The 22,338-nt window shown below is 38.1% G+C and overlaps 1 long non-coding RNA gene across 5 annotated transcripts in view; it reads right to left on the bottom strand.

Moving 5' to 3' along the window:
• LOC147366665 (uncharacterized) overlaps nt 1-22,338 on the bottom strand; it is a 312,135-nt gene that overhangs the window by 196,512 nt on the left and 93,285 nt on the right. The window lies entirely within an intron of this gene.

The raw sequence follows: 22,338 nt of genomic DNA, 5'->3' as shown, positions 1-22,338 counted from the left end.
CAAAGGTCATATAGGGAATTTTTTTTAACCAACTTCTACCTTACCTTAAAACTATTGTATGAAAAAATAGTATCTTTAACACAGAAAAACAAATATATTATAAAAATAGAAAACAAACAGCAAACTGAAAGAATGCTTGTAATAAAATGAGAAAGCTTATATATCAAAATAAAAGAACTATAAAAACAGCTATCCTAATATCAAAATGCACACAAACAAGGAACACATAATTCATAAAAGAAAAATGAAACAATAAGAAAAATTGTTTAGAATTATTGGTAATCAAATAAATTCAATTTTAAAATATTATATATATATATGTGTGTGTGTGTGTGTGTGTGTATATATATATATATATATATACTAGCAAAGATGAAAAAAAATCCCTAGAAGGCAGGTAGGAAAGAAGAGGCAACATTATGCACTGGTCTTAGGAGAATGAACTTGTATATGTCTGTGGATAAACTATGGGTAAATTTGGAAATAATTTTAAATACACAAAATAAGGAAGTTAATTAAGAAACTGGCTTAAAAATTAGTGACATAATGAAAAAAGTATCTCTATTTTTATTTCTTTTTTTCCCCTTTTTTGGCTGCACTACACAGCATGTGAGATCTTAGTTCTCTGACCAGGGATCAAACCCGTGACCCTTACATTGGAAGCACAGAGTCTTAACCACTGAACCACTAGGGCAGTCTCAAAGAAACCATTTTTAAATGATGACAAGAAAAAGAAAATCTTCAGAAAAAAATATGAAAGAAAGCTCAAAGATGAATCAAATGAAACATGATTTAGTGAATTGCAAGACTGTGTTTGACAATACTTCAAGATTCTTCTTTTGAGCTACTCAGGTTTTGTGGCTTATGATTATATTTTTTTCTCTGAGTCCAATCACAATATGAGTTTCTAATTGTGACTGATATTTACATAATTATATTTCTGTTCATTATTCATCAAATTTTAGATTAACTCTGAAGGCAAATCCTAGGAGGATTAATTACCATAATAGAACAGCATGTAAGAGTTATAAACTCTGATAGCAAAATAATGATATAGCTGAGAGAAATTGGCAGAGGAGAAGGCAGGAGAGTAATATGGGAACACTTTTTTTCTCATTTTGCAAATTGGGGTGTCAAGAATTATGGCTCAAAGTTGACAAAACAATTTATCAGCAGAAAGGTATTCAACTATAAGTTACAGGGAAGCAAGGATTAAGAGAAAAGAGAATACAGATAAGTCTACCTCAGGACTGGACTGGCGCATCTTACCAACAATCCCATCAAGACCTGGGACCTGTCTGTCTTTCTTCTCCAACAGGGTCACAGAATGACTGCCGCCCCTCCCATATTCCCATATTTATATTCATATTCCAGACAGGGTGAAGGCGATGCAGCCAAAGCTTAAGAGAAAGTGGGTATTGAGTGAGTCACTTAATAACATCTGCCACAATGAGGAAAGTAAGTTTTAGTACATAATATGAAGTCTCCAAAGTCGCATTACTAACAACACTCAGGAGGTGGGCGCACAGCTCAACTGAGCTAAAATTCTTCATTATTTAGAGGAAGAAGTCAAAATAATTCCCTAAGCTGATACATTGATAAATATATATAATAATCAGAAAAATTACAGTGTTAGAGGTAATTTTCCCTTAAGAATTGTGATTAAATATAGGTAAGTCGTAGGGTATTGGTTTTTACTCCATTTGTTTATTTCATAAACACGGCTTGACTTTTATGTCCAAGGAGTTTCTCTCACCTTTGGGTATGCACCAAGGGTAAGACAATAATGTCCTTCCCTTCCTTTGTATTCTAATAACAAGTAAGACAAAAAAAGACACACATATAGTCTTAGACAATGATATGTGATCAAAAGAAAGTGATGTGTTAAGGGCGATTTGAGATGGAGACAGGAAACGATAAGAATGAAGTACAGAAATTCACCCTGTGAAAAGACCCAATATAGGGAAAAGTTGACTACAGATCTACTGTATCTCCAAGCATGGGACAATAATTGCTGCTTTGAAAAGCTAGAGAAAAGATTCCCACCTCTCTTCCAGGCATTAATGGGGTTCTAGTTTTTCTGTTAAGTCTGTCAGAGTAGCACTGACCAACTTTATCAAAGGCCATGAAACAAAACTGGCCAAGCTAACCTTGAATGCATTGCATTTATGGGAATACAGTTGTTGAGGCCCTAAAGCAATGTCCATTCCCATGAGATATATTCTAGGCTACAGCAGCTAACAGAATCCAAAGTTTACTGAGGCGTAAAGAAACTCTAGCTAAGAATGAGCAGAATAACAGGCTAGAGAGAAGGATGTAGGATTTGCATCTAAGCTAAGAATTTTGGACTTTAGATTTACACTTGAGGGCAATACAATTTTATTGCAGATTTGATACTTTTGGAATTATAATCTTTGACCTTATTTATAAACGGATTCTATCTTTGAATTTTATTTTCTCCTAGAGAATTTAAGAAAAACAAAGGACCAGTCTGAGGCGACTGGGTGTTACTGGGATGTTGTTGGTGGGAGGTATTTATGTGTTTGTGAGTTTCATTACAGCACTCATTCTCACCGCAGAACTTCTTTATATTGGACAATGTGGCTACATAGACTTTGGATGAGATATAGAACAAGGTATGAAGTTTCAGCCTGTAAATCATGGAAATGATATAATAATATATCCTTCTGAACCACTGCAGAGAGTTTTGGGAGCCACTGCTGAGAGGCTGGAATCACTGCAGAGTATAATACTCAATGATCCCAGGAAGAATGATTCAAGGGAGGTTTGGTGGGTATTGAGGGAGCAATCTCTTAAAGGTGGAAGACGACTGTCCTAGGACTAAGGATTGCTCACCCCTGGGATGAAGTTTGTCCATGACTATACTCTGCTTAATCATATTGTTGGGTGATTAAGTCTAATAGATTAAGAGAATACCAAGTTGGGGAGTGTTGGAATAGAAATTTGTCGAGGGAGCAAAATTATGGTTACACTCCTGATCTCTTATTCCCCTCTATCTTAATTGGTAATAGTAACAAATAGAATAGATAAACTAGCCTCAGCATCTCTTTCATTTCCTGAGTTTCTTGCCAATAAAGAGGATTTCCACTCCACAATTCTGCCCATCACTATGGAAAAGGGTGCGTATTTCTGGGGAAACGGACAGTACAGACTGCTAGTTCAATAGCGTCTGAATCCATCAAACAACTTCTACCTTATCAGTTCTCTTGGAAACTGTCCCTCTGGCCTTCCAAACACCTTAATCCAGTGATTTTGTGATATGATTTTTATTTTGATCTGCAGCATTCAGTATTGATAAATAATTACAGTTGATAAATTTGATATTGATAAATTATTACAATGCTGAGTGCTCTACAACAATACCTATTGTTTAGACCTCAGAGATTAAGCAACTTTCCCAAGCTCACAAAGTGGTAGAGCAGAGATTTAAATCTGGATCTTTCACCTACTGCACTGACACAAAAAGACTCGGTTCTCCTGCAGGAATCTGAATGCCACTCCTTCCCACACAAGACATTTGATCCAGAATTCTCTTCTGCAATAATCTATCTACCACCAGTAGAACAAAGTTTTTATCTCCTGTTTTAAATTAGGAGTAGAATTCTCTTAAGCAATGTATATGAATTATCAAATCTACAAGAAAATCAGGGTGGGTTTGTATTAATAATTCTTGGGAATTCATAAGGAATTTTGCAGGGTTCTTAGGGTCAGATGCTAAGCTCAAATCCTGCAATATCATGTTGGCTCAGGGAGTACCTCTTTCTAAACCAACAGATGAGAGATAGACTAGGTTATCCAACATACATGCTTCCGTTGCTTCCCTGAGCTTTTGAGTTCCACACAAATGAACTCCTCTCTGCCCACGAAGAATAAGCAATATCCAGCTCCACCATGACCCTTACCCACTTTCATAAGGACATCCTCCATCCTCTGCTATATTTCAAAAATGCATACTTCAAATATATCACAATCTTAACTCCAGAAAAGTTTCTAGATATAACTGTACTCTTTTCCATAGTGCTTAAGAAGTAGGCATAAACTTCTGCAAAAATTCAATTTCAGTTAAATATTGTGATTCTATTTTGTGTACTTAAGCAGAAATCTGAAACTAGGTGTTTCAGAGAAGATGCATGGAAATACTTGAGATGAAATATATCTTTGACTCTTCAAGGAGCTTACTGCCTACAGGAAAGTTAGGTCAAGTCCAAAGTAAAATAAGTGGTAAAATTTATAAAATATTATGAAAAATATACAAATCAAAAGCTATAGGAAGTCAAAGGAGTAAAACTTATGTACTATTCAAGAATTAAAGATGTTTTTAGAGATGTGATATTTTTCATTGGCTTTCTTAGACAAATAAAATTTCAATAAGCAATAGTTGAAAATGAAAACACTAGGTGGAAAAAAGCACATACAAAAAAGTACACAATAGGAAAAGCAAGAGATGTGTAAAACATTCTTGAATTTAATATGGCTGAGATGTGTGTGCTTGTGTGTGTGTGTAAGAGCAATGCAAAATAAATTTGAAAGAATATATTTGGGTTTATTATGAAGAGTTTAAACACCAAGCTGCAGGATTATTAAATTGATTTATCATTAATGGAAAGTCTATAAGAAGATTACATATAGCAAAACAACATGATGATTCTGGCTGTAGTTTAAGGAGATATTGCCACACACCTAAAAGACAATATTTCCACCTTCTTTTGCAGCCAGATGTGACATGTGCCCAAGCTCTGGCCAAGGAAATTCAAGCAGAAATGTGAATATTTCCCAAGCATCTCCTTAAAAGGAAGAGAAGTCCTATCTCTTTCCCTTCTGTATGGTCAGGGCACTCGAGATGGCTGTTTTTGAATTTCCCTAGAGGTCCAGTGGTTAAGAATCCTCCGGCCAATGCAGTGGACACAGATTCGATCCCTAGTCTGGGAAGATTCCACATGCCACAGGCAACTAAGCCTGTGCACCACAGCTTCCAAAGCCCGCACACCTGAGGACCCACGCTCCACAACCGGAGAAGGCGCTGTAATGAGAAGCCTGTGCACCGCGACCAGAGAGGAGCTCAGCTCACTGCAGCTAGAGAAAGTCCGTGCCCGGCAGCGAAGACCCAGCACAGCCATAAACGAATTTTTTTTTTTTTTTAAGACTGATATTGAAGCTGAAACTCCAGTATTTTGGCCACCTGATGCAAAGAGCTGACTCTTTTGAAAAGACACTTACTGCCAAAGCTCCTACCTCACTTACTATTTCTGGTATTGCATCTCCACCTGTCTGAATAGAACATTCCAAGAAAGACTCACCAGAACCCATCCTGAACACATACACAGCTTCTCAAATGGGTACATCCCTTGTACCCACTATTTCAGGAAACAGCAGCAATATTTCTTTAGTCATTCAGGCTAAGGATGTTGTTATTTGAAAATCTTCAATAGTTTCCCATTGAAAACAAACAAAAAACATCTTGAGATACTTTTAAGGCCTTCCAATGTGTTCCCAGTTACACCAGTCTTATCTCTAATAAATGCTGTTAAAAGATTCCATGCATGATAAAACTGAATGCTGCTTCCCCTGGCACCCTCTGTTTGGTTTTCATTGTTCTCTCTACATGGAAGTTTCTCCACTTCCTCCCCACATGCCAAAACAGTAACTAGTATTCAGGTATTATGTCAAATGCCCCCTTTGCTGAATTTGCATGAACAGAAATAAAACTCTACTCATTCTTCTTTTATGGCACTTAACCCTTCTTTCCATAATCACATCTTAAGTACATGCTTTCTCTTTTCATTACATGACTGGTCAATAAGGTTCATGAGATTGGATTTATGTTTTATTAATGTTTGGTTCCTTTTCATATACAGCTCCTATTAAGGAGCCATACACATACCAATCAATCATCCTGTATTGAATGAGTAAGTTAGTGATTGAGTGAAGTGAACTAAACAACTTAGAAGGAAAACAGCATGAAATGTTCCAACGAAAGAGCTTGAAAATATTGTCTCATCCAATATGCATCAGACAAAAGATAAATGGAGAATCATGGGACTTATGTATCACTTATGTAGATGAGTATTTACTACATCATGAATCATACTGAAAACTTATTCCTAAAATATTTCTTAGAAACTAGATATTTCTCACTAAAGCTGACTTTCTACATTTTTATGTCTAAACAGTTCCAAGAAAATATAAATGTTTTTAGTATTGATATTATCATAAAGGCAAAAGATAGATAGCATACAATTAGGATCACAGCATGCAGCAAAACCACCCCATGGTTTAATGTAATTAGTTACTATCTCAGCCCCATGATGTCATAAAGCATGACTGTCTTCTTTACCAATGACTCTCATGGTACCCAACATAGTGCCTCACATACAGTAAAAGATAAATACATACACACCGTTTAGTATTATTTTAAGTAAAGAGTAGGTGGCCACTCTGATTCTCTACTCCTGCTCCACAACAAAACAACCATTATGACAATTTTCTTTAGCAATTCATCATATTTTGTAGGCTTACACACCTCACTTCCACATGCTTACTCTTTCTCTCTTTTCCTCTCTTTCATCCCATAGACATGTTTTATGTACAGAAAATAATGATATTAGGGTAGGAAATAAATGTTGAATAGAAGAATGAAATTATGTAAATTTGAGTCTGGCTTTCCTTTTTCATTAGACTGATCCATGTGAGATGAATTTTAACATTCTAATGTTTGCCTTTCCCCAAAAGACTTTGATTTCAAGTATTTCAATTAAATTTCTCTGGGGAAAACATATAGAATTCATTACATAAGCATGTAAAATGTAATAGACTTTCAAAATAGACTTTCAAATCTGTTCTCCAGTCATAGATATAAGCTCAGTTTCTACGAGTGTCACTCACTTGGGACTGAGTACGACAAAGGTTCTTATACTTCATTTCTTCATCTCCCTTACATTCCCCCCCTCAGAACAATTTTAATTATAGAAGCTGTGAGGCCTTCTCCGAGGAGAAATATAGGTTTCAAAATGTCAACTTCTTTAGCAGAAACATGGTTGTTTTCTCTGTTATCTCCTTTCTTCTTTGACACTTCTGGTTCCTTGCCATATCTTTTCAAAGAATTTGACAGTCTTATTACTTCTAGCTGATCTGCAGTGCTGCAGTTTATATTTCCTTTCAGTTCAGAATATCCAAGAATTCAGGGACAAACAATGGCTCTAATGTAGTAACTCCCTGTAGCAAACCAATTTAAAGGTTTTGCAATAGCAATATACTTTCACTTTCAATTTCCAGCTGGAATGATGATTTAAAATATCAGAATAAACTAAGAAAGTTGGCCATCCGTAAGATTTTATGTAACCTTCCTGCAGCAGGTACAAAATGGGGAAATGATAAATTCTTATGATGGTTAATTTTATGTGTCAGCTTTACTTGACGTGGGATACTCAGATAGCCATTCAAACATTTTCTTGGGTGTGTCTTTGAATGAGATTAATATTCTGAATCAATAGACTGAGTAAAGTAGATGGCCCTCCCTAATGTGAGGGGCCCTCATCACATTGATTGAAGGGCCAAATATTAATAGAAGAAAAGGGCAGCCTACCTCCTTCCACAGGTAAGAGAAATCCTTCTTGCCTGTCTGCTTCAGCTAGGGCACTGGCCTTTTCCTGCCTTTGGACTTGGTCTGAAATATTCACTCTTCTTGGATCTTGAGACTGTTGGCTTTTGGACTAGAACTACACCATTAGCTCTTCTCCAGCCTGCCAATTTCAAACCTTGGACTTCTCAGCCTCGGTAATTATATTAGACAATTCCTTATACTAAGTGCTTCTCTCTCTCCCATTGGTTCTGAAGCACTTGTGAAAAATAGTGAAGCCCAGCCCCCAGCTCCAGCGGTTTAATTGTTCTGCGACATGGCACAGTCACAGTTCCAGTGAGTCTAATGAACAAATCAGGTTGATAATTACTGATCTAAATGGCACCCGACTCCAGAACTCTCACCTGGAAAATCCCATGGACGGGGGAGCCTGGTAGGCTGTAGTTCATGGGGTCGCGAACAGTTGGACACAACTAAGCGACTTCACTTTCACTTTTCACTTTCATGCATTGGAGAAGGAAATGGCAACCCACTCCAGTGTACTTGCCTGGAGAATCCCAGGGACAGGGGAGCCTGGTGGGCTGCCATCTCTGGGTCGCACAGAGTCAGACATGACTGAAGCGACTTAGCAGCAGCAGTAGCAGTAAGGTACCTAGAAACAATATGCATATTACTACCAGGTAGATTATTTTTAAATGTGTTCTTTTAAATAGTAAAGGCAAAAAAAAAAAATAGTAGTCCAAGGAAGATAATTTTCTGAGAAGATCAAATTGACCGTCTGAATAGACATATATATATATATATATAATTTCTATTAATATAGAAGATTGACATGATCTGATCACCAGAGAGTGACAGGAATACAAACATTTTTTGAACAAGACAAATTTATTTAAGTTATTACACATAAAATGCCATTTTAATGACGATTCCTAAGAGAGGGAAAAGTTATCAGTTATAATTAACACCTGGTTCCTTTTAGCCCATGTCTAGTCAAGTAATAAGAGTAAATTAAAAATTCTTCTAGAAAATTCCCTGTATTCAACATGAAGATATTTTTAAATTTGTCTTCAACTCTCTCTGAGCTTCACAGCTCTGAAACTAAAAGGATAGGACACATCCAAGTTTAGAAAGATCATGAACAGAGCATAGAAACTCCTGCCACAAGAACATTAGCAATAGCCCTGATCATCCCTCCCATGTTTCTATAAGAATATTTCCCAAGTGAGAAGGCAAAGGATAAACCTGGTATGTAAACAGGGAAACAATAATAAAATAATACAAGGAAATGGACCTGAATTTGGATCTTTAGATAAAAAGAGCTCCTTCTGAGGACAGAACATGAATATTGATAGAAAATGGACACTTAGAGCCTAGGGGAAATTCTGAATTGCAACAGCAGAAGAAATCCCACAAGATTGCATAAAAAAATAGAACCAAAACAGGTTGTCTATGAAGGAAAGAAAATTAGACTGTATTTATGATCTTGTATATAAAATTAATGCTAGCAAACAATGGAGCAATGTTATGGAGTGCTGGATAAAAAGGACTGTGACTATCGGTTGTACCCAGACAGATTTATCCCCAGCCATGGGCACAAAAAAAGGTGTATTCAGACACATCAGCATTCAGAATATATATTTTCACTTCACTTTTTGAAAATATTTCTTAAAGAATTACCCTGGGCAAATAAATCAAAATATCAGCATGGTTCTCAGTAGAATATTTTAACACTCTTAGAAAAATAACTTAATTGATTGTAATGGGAAAAAGTCGAGTTTATTAAGAGACTGATATTAAAATGGAAAATCCATTATGATTCATTATGATAATACTTTGAGTAAGATATGGATATATAGATAGATTCTACCTGAATTCCAAAAAGCAGCATAATTAGTGCTTCCATTTTTTTAAAGGGAAAGAAAAATAATAGACAAAAATGCCTGACATTGGCAGATCCTTGCTTTATTTTTTAATCTGATTCATCCACTTCAGTTCAGTTACTCAGTGATGTCCGACTCTTTGCGACCCCATGAACTGCAGCACACCAGGCCTCCCTGTCCATCACCAATTCCTGGAGTAAACCCAAACCCATGCCCATTGAATCAGTGATGCCATCCAACCATCTCATCCTCTGCCGTCCCCTTCTCCTCCTGCCCTCAATCTTTCCCAGCATCAGGGTCTTTTCAAATAAGTCAACTCTTCACATCAGGTGGCCAAAGTATTGGAGTTTCAGCTTCAACATCAGTCCTTCCAATGAACATCCAGGACTGATCTCCTTTAGGATGGACTGGTTGGATATCTTTGAAGTCCAAGGGACTCTCAAGAGTCTTCTCCAACACCACAGTTCAAAAGCATCAATTCTTTAGCACTCAGCTTCCTTCACAGTCCAACTCTCACATCCATACATGACCACTGGAAAAACCAGAGACTTGACTAGATGGACCTTTGTTGGCAAAGTAACGTCTCTGCTTTTGAATATGCTATCTAGGTTGGTCATAACTTTCCTCCCAAGGAGTAAGCATCTTTTAATTTCATGGCTGCAGTCACCATCTGCAGTGATTTTGGAGCCCAGAAAAATAAATTCAGCCAGTTTCCACTGTTTCTCCATCTATTTCCCATGAAGTGATGGGACCAGATGCCATGATCTTAGTTTTCCGAATGTTGAGCTTTAAGTCAACTTTTTCACTTTCCTGTTTCACTTTCATCAAGAGGCTCTTTAGTTCTTCTTCACTTTCTGCCAAAAGGGTGGTGTCATCTGCATATCTGAGCTTATTGATATTTCTCCCGGCAACTTTGATTCCAGCTTGTGCTTCCTCCAGCCCTGCATTTTTCATGATATACTCTGCATATTATTTAAATAAGCAGGGTGACAATATACAGCCTTGACGTACTCCTTTTCCTACTTGGAACCAGTCTGTTGTTCCATGTCCAGTTCTAACTGTTGCTTCCTGACCTGCATATAGGTTTCTCAAGAGGCAGGTCAGGTGGTCTGGTATTCCCATCTCTTTCAGAATTTTCCACAGTTTATTGTGATCCACACAGTCAAAGGCTTTGGCATAGTCAATAAAGCAGAAATAGATGTTTTTCTGGAACTCTCTTGCTTTTCCCATGATCCAGCGGATGTTGGCAATTTGATCCCTGGTTCCTCTGCCTTTTCTAAAACCAGCTTGAACATCTGGAAGTTCATAGTTCACATATTGCTGAAGCCTGGCTTGGAGAATTTTAAGCATTACTTTAGTAGTGTGTGAGATGAGTGCAATTGTGTGGTAGTTTGAGCATTCTTTGGCATTGCCTTTCTTTGGGATTGGAATGAAAACTGACCTTTTCCAGTCCTGTGGCCACTGCTGAGTTTTCCAAATTTGCTGGCATATTGAGTGCAGCACTTTCACAGCATCATCTTTCAGGATTTGAAATAGCTTAACTGGAATTCCATCATCTCCAGTAGCTTTGTTCATAATGATGCTTCCTAAGGCCCACTTGACTTCACATTCCAGGATGTCTGGCTCTAGGTGAGGGATCACACCATTGTGATTATCTGGGTCATGAAGATCTTTCTGTACATTTCTTCTGAGTATTCTTGCCACCTCTTCTTAATATCTTCTCTTCTGTTAGGTCCATTCCATTTCTGTCCTTTATTGAGCCCATCTTTGCATAAAATGTTCCCTTGGTATCTCTAATTTTCTTGAAGAGATCTCTAGTCTTTCCCATTCTATTGTTTTCCTCTATTTCTTTGCATTCATCGCTGAGGAAGGCTTTCTTATCTCTCCTTGATATTCTTTGGAACTCTGCATTCAAATTGGTATATCTTTCCTTTTCTCCTTTGCTTTTTGCTTCCCTTCTTTTCACAGTTATTTGTAAGGTCTCCTCAGACAGCCAATTTGCTTTTTTGTATTTCTTTTTCTTGGGGATGGTCTTGATTCCTGTCTCCTGTACAATGTCAGGAACCTCCATCCATAGATCATCAAGCACTCTGCCTATCAGATCTAGTCCCTTGAATCTATTTCTCACTTCCACTGTATAGTCATAAGGGATTTGATTTCAGAGTGTATCATGAGAAACGCTGGGCTGGAAGAAGCACAAGCTGGAATCAAGATTGCCGGGAGAAATATCAATAACCTCAGATATGCAGATGACACCACCCTTATGGCAGAAAATGAAGAGGAACTCAAAAGCCTCTTGATGAAAGTGAAACAGGAGAGTGAAAAAATTGGCTTAAAGCTCAACATTCAGAAAACGAAGATCATGGCATCCGGTCCCATCACTTCATGGGAAATAGATGGGGAAACAGTGGAAACTGGCTGAATTTATTTTTCTGGGCTCCAAAATCACTGCAGATGGTGACTGCAGCCATGAAATTAAAAGATGCTTACTCCTTGGGAGGAAAGTTATGACCAACCTAGATAGCATATTCAAAAGTAGAGATGTTACTTTGCCAACAAAGGTCCATCTAGTCAAGGCTCTGGTTTTTCCAGTGGTCATGTATGGATGTGAGAGTTGGACTGTGAAGAAAGCTGAGTGCTAAAGAATTGATGCTTTTGAACTGTGGTGTTGGAGAAGACTCTTGAGAGTCCCTTGGACTGCAAGGAGATCCAACCAGTCCATTCTGAAGGAGATCAGCCCTGGGTGTTCTTTGGAAGGAATGATGCTGAAGCTGAAACTCCAGTACTTTGGCCACCTCATGCGGACAGTTGACTCATTGAAAAAGACTCTGATGCTGGGAGGGATTGGGGTCAGGAGGAAAAGGGGACGACAGAGGATGAGATGTCTCGATGGCAACACCGACTCGATGGATGTGAGTTTGAGTGAACTTTGGGAGTTGGTGAAGGACAGGGAGGCCTGGCGTGTTGCAATTCATGGGGTCGCAAAGAGTCAGACACGACTGAGCGACTGAACTGAACTGAATAATAAATAGGACTTCATGTCTGCTCAGATTGGAGAAGCAGCTCTAAGATTTCTTATGGAGTTTAGATCAGGGAAGCCTTTTGCTGGCCCCAGCAGGATTATCAGAGCTCTGATTTGGGATTTAGAGACAAATCTCCTTCTGCACGCTGCTTTCTTTACACAACTCTTTTCCCCTCTTAGAGACCTTATGGGAAGAGTTTTTGTTGTTTAGTTGCTAAATCATGTCTGACTCTTTTTCAATGCTGTGGACTGTAGCTCACCAGGCTCCTCCTTCATGGGATTTCCCAGGCAAGAGTACTGGAGTGGGTTTACATTTCCTCCTCCAGGGGATCTTCCTGAACCAGGGATAGAACCTACATCTCCTACATTGGCAGGCAGATTCTTTATCACTGATCCACCTAGGAAGCCCTGTGGGAAGGGTAATTGACTATGAATAAAGTATTCAAGTCTCCAAACAACATTACAAAGTCATCCTGATGTCATTATAGAATGGCACTTTGAGCTGAACCAGGCATGCAGCCTGTTCTTCAGTCAAGACTGGTGGGAAAGATGTCTTAGCCTCCCTCAAGTTGTGTTCACCTTGATTTATATTCAAACCAGCACATACATGGTGAAAAAAATATATAATTTAAAGATACAAGTGAGAGAGTCTATGTAGATTTCTTGCCTTTGTGTTTTTTTCATGCAAAAAAGACTAAAGTTTGATGGCCAAAAGTGATTTTCATAGAGCTAGGAAACAGTCAGTCAGAGGCCTCACTGGATTTAACCTAAGCTGTTAAAGGCCTCCCTGGAGGCTCCCTGGTAAAGAATCTGCCTGCCAGTGCAGGAGACACAGAAGATGTGGATTTGACCCCTGAGTCGGAAGATCCCCTGGAGTAGGAAATGGCAACCCACTCAGTATTCTTGCCTGGAAAATCCCGTGGACAGAGAAGTCTGGTGGGCTGCAGTCCATGAAGTCACAGAAGAGTTGGACATGACTTGGCAAAACAACAACAGCAATAACTCTCAGAACTAAGAAAGAAATATTTAAAATCCATTCTTTAGAGAGATCACCTACAAGTAGAAGGCACCTCCAGACAACATATCTAGACTTAATACAGAAAAAGCAGGACTTAATTTCAGTTGAATGTTTTAAAATTAATTTAACAGAAGGAAAAGTATCTAAAGAAGGAAGAAATCAACAAAAAAGGATTTATTTGGTAAGAAGTCATGAGAAAATGAGATCAGTGGGGTAGAATTTGGTAATACCCATCCAGTACTGCCCTAGAGGAGAGAAACTATTCCAGCAAGGCGAAGAATGGTCCGCACACCAGGTCCAGCCCCACAGTGGAGGTAGGCACATTCAGTTATAATTACCTGGTGTCGTTAGCTACCACGGTTTTTAACTCATTGCCAAGAAGCAGCTGATTAGAGTCTTTGGAACCTTAATAAAGGCAGAAGTGTGCCCTTAAGGTTGTCATAAACATTCTGATCTAGATGGCTTTCTGTTAGTTTACACCGAGAAATAATGAATTAGCATTGTGCTCTATGTGACTAGTTGGTTACCAGAAGCCATCTACGAGAGACATAGGTCAGAAAATCTTGGAAGAAGTTATCATCAGTGATGTGCTTAGTCGCTCAGTCATGTTCAACTCTTTGCAACCCCATGGACTGCAGCCCGCCAGGCTTCTCTGTCCATGGGGATTCTCCAGGCAAGAATACTAGAATGGGTAGGCATGCCCTTCTCCAGGGGATCTTCCTGACCCAGGGACTGAACCCAGGTCTCCCGCAATGTAGGTGGATTCTTTACTGACTGAGCCACCAGGGAAGCCCTAACATCAGTGACAAACCTTTAAAGATAAATGAGCCTATGTTCTCCTCTAAGAGTTTTATAGTTTCTGGTTTATGTTTAGATCTTTAATCCATTTTGACATACATCACAGCAGGATCCTCTATGACCCACCTCCCAGAATATTGGAAATAAAAGCAAAAATAAACAAATGGGATCTAATTAAAATTAAAAGCTTCTGCACAACAAAAGAAACTATAAGCAAGGTGAAGAGACAGTCTTCAGAATGGGAGAAAATAATAGCGAATGAAGCAACTGACAAACAACTAATCTCAAAAATATACAAGCAACTCCTGCAGCTCAATTCCAGAAAAATAAACAACCCAATCAAAAAATGAGCCAAAGAACTAAACAGACATTTCTCCAAAGAAGACATATAGATGGCTAACAAACACATGAAAAGATGCTCAACATCACTCATTATCAGAGAAATGCAAATCAAAACCACAATGAGGTGCCATTTCACGCCAATCAGAATGGCTGCGATCCAAAAGTCTACAAGCAATAAATGCTGGAGAGGGTGTGGAGAAAAGGGAACCCTCTTACACTGTTGGTGGAAGTGCAAACTAGTACAGCCACTATGGAGAACAGTGTGGAGATTCCTTAAAAAACTGGAAATAGAACTGCCTTATGACCCAGCAATCCCATTGCTGGGCATACACACCAAGGAAACCAGAATTGAAAGAGACATGTGTACCCCAATGTTCATCACAACACTGTTTATCATAGCCAGGACATGGAAGCAACCTAGATGCCCATCAGCAGATGAATGGATAAGAAATCGGTGGTACACATACACAATGGAGTATTACTCAGCCATTAAAAAGAATACATTTGAATCAGTTCTAATGAGGTGGATGAAACTGGAGCCTATTATGCAGAGTGAAGTAAGCCAGAAAGAAAAACACCAATACAGTATACTAACGCATATATATGGAATTTAGAAAGATGGTTACAACAACCCTGTATGCGAGACAGCAAAAGAGACACAGATGTATAGAACAGTCTTTTGGACTCTGTGGGAGAGGGAGTGGGGGATGATTTGGGAGAATGGCATTAAAACATGTATAATATCATATAAGAAATGAATCACCAGTCCAGGTTCGATGCAAGATACGGGAAGCTTGGGGCTGGAGCACTGGGATGACCCAGAGGGATGGTATGGGGAGGGAGGTGGGAGGGGGGTTCAGGATGGGGAACACGTGTACACCCGTGGCAGATTCATGTTGATGTATGGCAAAACCAATACAATATTGTAAAGTAAAAAAAAAAAAATTTTGAATAATTAAAAAAAAATAAAAATAAAGTAAAAAATAAATAAAGATGAATGAGCTTTGGGTCTATTGACAGAAAACAGATTTTCATTTTCCTCAAGGCTTGGGATTCAAGTGATTGTAGGAAGAGTAGGTTCTAATTAAACGTGCAGTGAATTAGAGAAAGGACACTGTATGGCATTGCCACCATTACCACCACCACCCCATGCCTGGGAATCCAGTCTAAGCTGTAGAGACCAATGGGGTAAATTATGAAGTATGGCCACAGAAAGACACTTAAAAATATAAAGATAAAATTCCAAAACCTAAAGTGGGTTGCAATCTAATGTTTTGGAACCTCTAAATTAAAAGGAATATAATAAACTGCTCCTCTCAACCACAGCAAGCAAGAGTTACAATGATGTGCTTTGTACAAATTTTGGCAAATATCCCAGTGTAAGATGGGCCAGAAAGCAGCTTGATAATTTGAGAATTTTACACCCAACGAGGTGATGAAAAAGAGATACAATGTTGGTCTCTGGGGAGTTCTGGCTTACAAGTCAAGACAATCTTATCACTGTTAAAACTACTCTCATAAATAGTTCAGTCAATATATTTCTAAATAGAAATTAAAATATGCTTAGTTCATTAGAAGGAATATGTTATATAATGAATATTTTATGTTTTTTCTGGTAGCGCTTTTTTATTAGTATATTTTTTATTAAATATTGTTGGAAAGAATTAGAAAGTTTAAAAAAAGTTGTTAGCAGAAATAACTATTCTCCTTAACCATTTGAGAATAGATTAGTAAACTGATTCCCTGTTACCCCAAAAACTTTGATGGGTATTTCTCATAAATAAAGACATTCTTATTTATGCCAATAATGCAAGCAACAAAATCAGAAAAATTAATCTTAATACATTACTGCCATCAAATGCCACTCAAAGCTTGTCATGTTGAGATAAGATAGTTTTAATTGAGGTATAATTGACATATAATATTATATGAGTTTCAGGAATACAGCATAATGATTCATCAATATTTGTATATATTGCAAAATCATCTCCACAATAACTCTGGTTAACATCCGTCACCACAATAGCTACAGTATTTTTTCTTGTGATGAGAACTATTAATATCTAGCTGTTACCATATTTCAAATATATAGTACAGTATTATTAGCTATAGTCATCATGCATCATTACAACGTCAGGACATCTATTTTATGACTAAAGGTTTGTACATTTTGACCCTCTTCACCCATTTCACCTACCCCACCATCAGCAACCTCTGGCAACCACAAATCTGTTCTCTGTATCTCTGTATCTAGTTCATATTTTTGTTTCTTTGTTTATTGTTTTTTTAGATACCACATAAAACCGAGATCATTTGGTGTTCGTCTTTGTCTGACTTATGTCACTTAGCATAATGTCCTCAAGGTTATTCATGTGGTCACAAATGGCAATTTCCTTCTTTGGGGCCATATAATATTCACTGCATACTTAAACCACCTTTCCTATATCCATTCATCCATCAACTGGGCAGTCAGGTTGCTTCCATGTCTTGGCTATTTCAGATAATGCTGCACTGAACATGAGGGTGCATGTATCTTTTCCAGTTAATACTGTCCTTTCCAGTATTATATGTATATTCACCTGAGTATTTCAGGTAAATATTCAGAAGTGAAATTGCCAGATTATATGCTACTGCTATTTTTAATTTTTTGAGGAGCCTCTACAATATCTGCACCAGTGTGTACATTCCCACCAACAGTGCACAGGGGTTCTCTCCCCTTCACATCTTACTAAGGCACCTGCTAAGGAGCTTTATGAGTGAAACTCCCAGTAAGTGTTTCTATTTATGAGATCACTGAACTTCTAAAAATAAAGCTTTTACATAGAGTATTTTTAAATGCCAACCCTTGTTATTTTTTTATAACAGCCATTTTAACAGGTGTGAGGTGATAATGTTGTCCTTTTGAGTTGCATTTTCCTGATAATTAGTGATGTTGAATACCTTTTCATTTATCTGTTGGCTATCTGTACATCTTCTTTGGAAAAAATGTCTCTCCAGATCCTCTGCCCATTTTTTACTCAGGCTTTTTGTGTTTTGCTATTGAGCTCTAGATTATACATATTCTATATATTGAGCTAAACATAGAGCTCATGTAACTGCCAATTATACCCTCTAACTCATAACAGGAAGACTTAAACCTGAATTTAGGGCTTACATTGAAGTTATTCAGAATGTCAAGTTAGCAGAAGATAAATTACACACTATCAATTTCTTTGTTACAGATTTCATAAATAAATTACATGCCTCATCTACATGACATAAAATAATACTCCTAATTTTTTCCTTCATCTGACAAAATATATGCATATGTGCATATACATAGAGATATGCATATGAATATATACATATATGTATATGCATATATATTATACCATAAAGACTGAAGCATCCATTTATGGAATAAATTTCATAAATAACTCTTTTCTAATGTATTCTTCTTTCTCAGTGACTGAATGTACAAAAATCAATGTACTGAAATATATTTCACATTGAGAATATCTTGCTACTATGTGGCAACTAAGAGTTCACATGCCATGACTAAAGATCTCACATGCCCCAACTAAGACCCGGTGCAGCCAAAAAATCAATAAGTATTTTTTTATAAAAAGAATATCTTGCTACTAATTACATATTTCTGACACATAAGGCATGAGTTATCCCCCAGGCATGCATGCTCAGTCATTTGAGTCATGTCCGACTCTTTGCAACCCTACAGACCGTAGCCCGCCAGGCTCCTCTGTCCGTGAGATTCTCCAGGCAAGAATACTGGAGTGGGTTGCCGTGCCTCCTCCACGTGATCTTCCCGACCCAGGGCTCAAACCCGCATCTCCTGTATTGCAGCAGATTCTTTACCATCTTGAGCCACCAGGGAAGTCCCGAGTTCTCCCCAAGGTGTCTATAATTTTTAACTGCTTAACTGTAAGCAACAGGAAGATTTTGGTGTCTCAGTATGTAACATATCATAACTCACTTCTCTTGGCGTTTAACCAGTGCATAGTAAGAATTCAATAGACTCACGGTGATGCCATGAGCAGAGTATTTTTATAATTAAGTATGGATGTACATTGATATTTTAAAATACAGATATTTCTTACAATATATACAGAACTAATATTAATTCATCCCAAACAAAACTATATGTGAATTTTATCTCTCTTGAATAATTTTAAGTCTATTGGAAAAATTAGAATAGATGTTGTTTGCCAAGTATATGAAACAATGGGAACACTTATGCAGTGCTAATTAATGTGGAAATTGGTAAAAGCCAACTGAGAGGACAATTTGACTTTAAAGAGTAAAATTGAACAAGCATATACCCAGTGGCCCAGAAGTTCCACTCCTAGCTATTGAACACCCAGTTCTGGAAAACCCGTATGTATGTACCAGGAATGTGTATAAGATGGATCTTTGTGGTTACAGTCGCACTGTTCTAAATGTGGAAAATGAGAAATAACTCATGTGTAGCAACAGCAAAATGGGTAAATAAACTGCTGTCTATTCATATGATGAAATGTAATGGGATTTGAACAATTCACACAACAGATTTTGGTGCATTCATTTAATGAGTTGTAGTGAAATGAAATAAAATAAGCTACATACATCAGGATGGATAAATCTCAAAAATACAATATTGAATGGGAAAAAAAAGCAGACTGCTGTACACACGTTGTACACACATTCTTTTATAGTTCAAAAACATCAAACTTTAACAATATGTCCAGAGCTGTCCCATATTTCCAGAGAACAGATAAAGAAAAGGAAATGAATCCTAGGTGATAATTACTCAGAGAGCAGAGGTCGAGAGAGATGATGGAGGGCTTCAGGAGCACTGGGTGGTGCTTTCATGGGTCTTACCTGTCAGGATCATCCTTGACACTGCGCATATATATTGTATACACCCTCTCTATAGCTTATGTTTCCCAGTGGGAACAAAAATTCAAAAGATACGTATCATTCTATCTGATGTGACTTTGGATATTTTAGGAAAAGAAAGATTAAAAACAGTTTTTCTTCGACTTCTCTGAATTAACACTATTCAGACAAATAGATATTGTAAAAATACCTCAAGAATTCAAAGAAAGCCTCAATTTGCCCTTCTCTGAAAGGTCTTTGAATGATCCTAAGTTGTCATATTTCCATACTGTGCCTACAACACTAGCAGATGCCCTAAAGTCTTTTAAGACTCCCAAATGCCGGGGCAGCAGCTTGAGTGGTAACATGATCTGCACTAGGGAACAGATGTGTAGACTTTCATTGTAAACTATGCTTCTCTCAATCCAAGACAACCCAACCATAATAGGAATTGGTTGAAAATTACATAAGGGAAATACAGCATGGCATTACTTTGATAGTTCCTGTGCTTTTTAAAAAATAATAAATATACTTTTTTGTATCTATTGTACTAATTCTGCCTTCCAAATCCTTATCAGTATCCAGAAATGACCTCTGTAGAGAGGATAGCTAACTCCTACTACAAATATGGAACTAATACATATCTCTTTGTATTTTCTCTATTCTTGAAATTATGAAAATGTATATTAAAGGTGCCTTTTTTTCTGTAAGTCTATGATTTTAATAGAGTTTATATGTAGTACTGATGGGATAGATTTTATGAATCTGTAAATACTTTAACTTAAATGCTATAATTCTGAATTGTGCTTTATCCAGTTTCACATTAGGAGTTTTAAAAACCATCATTTTAAAACCTTACAAATCAGGACCAGTTTTTCTGTCATATTGAAAAGTTATAGTAAATAAAGCCAAAACTCAAAAATAACTTGCCTCCCTCTCAGTTGATATTAAAAGACATCACTGCTTTTAGTCAGGATGATTTTAGTGTCTTAATTACAGTAAATTAGAATAATTAGAAATTTTATGAACCCTACAATTCCCCCAAAGCCTTTATCCTGCCTTTTATTCTGATAATGAATGTCAACATAAATAATTGATACATTCTGAGTGCCCCCAAATCATCGCACCTTACATTTTTCTTTTTAATTTGGCTCCAGATAGATGGTGAACCATGTCAGACATTATTTCTTTGCTCTAAAAAGTGCTAATAAAGCTTTTGGTGAACCCGATCACAAATTTAGCAAAACAATTCCATAGCAACAGAAAGGCTAATGCATTTCTTTTTATCTTCCTAGATTCAAGTAAGAGCAAGTCTTTCCAACACATGTAGTTAAAGCTTTCTGATTCTGTTTGTTTCCACAAACATATTGCTTCACGCTTAAATTTTTTAGAAAATGCTTTGTTACACTTTAGACATGAAGGCACTGTCAGAATAACTGGAAATTATTAACATATTCAAGCAGGTAGAATGCCAGTGTTTAATATTGGCTTGTATATGTGCGAAAACTATGCGCTAGAGTCTGTGCCGAGTACTAGAAAAATGGCGGCATTTTGTACACATCATATCACCTTTGCCAATGTAAATCCTATAAACAAGTGCAGGTGTGATGCACCTTACCAAAAAGGAGATACTGTGCTATAACCTGCTCAGTTGCTTCAGTCGTGTCTGACTCCTTGCGACCCTACGGTCAGTAGCACGCCAGGCTCCTCTTATCCATGGGATTCTCAAGGCAAGAATACTGGAGTGCGTTGCCCTGCCCTCCTCCAGCGGATCTTCCCGACCCAGGGATTGAACCCACGTCTCCTGTATCTCCTGCATTACAGGTGGTTTCTTTACTGCCGGGTCACCAGGGAAGCCCCATGTGCTATGAAGCAGGGTGAGACAAAAGGACTAACTCAGGCCTGAAAAGCCAGAGGAGACATTGCTGCAGAAGCAATAATGCAGGGATGGTCTGGCAGAAACAGGGGCTATGGTGGCAGAAGAAACATTCTCGTGAAGGGAGCACTGGGCATAATTCTCTGGAGCAGAAAGATCATGTGTGATTCTGGGAACAAAGAGACTTTTAATGTGGCTGGAACAGAGAGTGAGGGGTGTGTCTGGAGTGAGATCAGTCTGGAAGGGGAGAGGTGGGGCAGGTAAAGCCTTAGAGACCATATTATGCCTCTTAGGGGAAAAAAATGCTCATTCTCAGGGCAATTAACAGAAATTCAAACATAAGAATGAAGTACCATTTTGCGCCTAGCTCACTTAGTTTTGATGGGAAGTGAAGTGAAAGCCTCTCAGTCAAGTCCAACTCTTCACAACCCCTTGGACTATACAGTCCATGGAATTCTCCAGGCCAGAATATTGGAGTGGGTACCCTTTCCCTCCTCCAGGGGATTTTCCCAACCCAGGGGTCGAACCCAGGTCTCCCACAATGCAGGCGGATTCTTTACCAGCTGAGCCACAAGAGAACCCCAAGAATACTGGAGTGGGTAGCCTATTCCTTCTCCTGGGTATCTTCCTGACCCAGGAATCAAACCAGGGTCTCCTGCATTACAGGAAGATTCTTTACCAACTGAGCTATTAGGGAAGCCCTTTGATGGAAAGAACCTTGGCAAATTATCTTCACACATGATAACTTATACTCTAGTACCCCTCCCCCCATCTTCTCTCCACCTGCAGGATCTAGGGTGATACAGTAAAGTGGCTCAGTTGTGTCTGACTCTTTGCGACCCCATGGACTGTAGCATCCATCCGTGGCTCCTCCGTCCATGGGATTTTCAAGGCAAGAGTACTGGAGTGGGTTGCCATTTCCTTCTCCAGGGGATCTTCCCAACCCAGGGA

This window comes from Bos grunniens, chromosome 8, assembly GCF_055505025.1.
Source record: "Bos grunniens cultivar Pamir isolate PY7600 chromosome 8, Bosgru_T2T1.0, whole genome shotgun sequence".
In the NCBI taxonomy this organism is placed as follows: domain Eukaryota; kingdom Metazoa; phylum Chordata; class Mammalia; order Artiodactyla; family Bovidae; genus Bos; species Bos grunniens.
The sequence above is the reverse complement of the archived record's forward strand: the minus strand, read 5'-3'. Positions and strand labels throughout refer to the sequence as shown.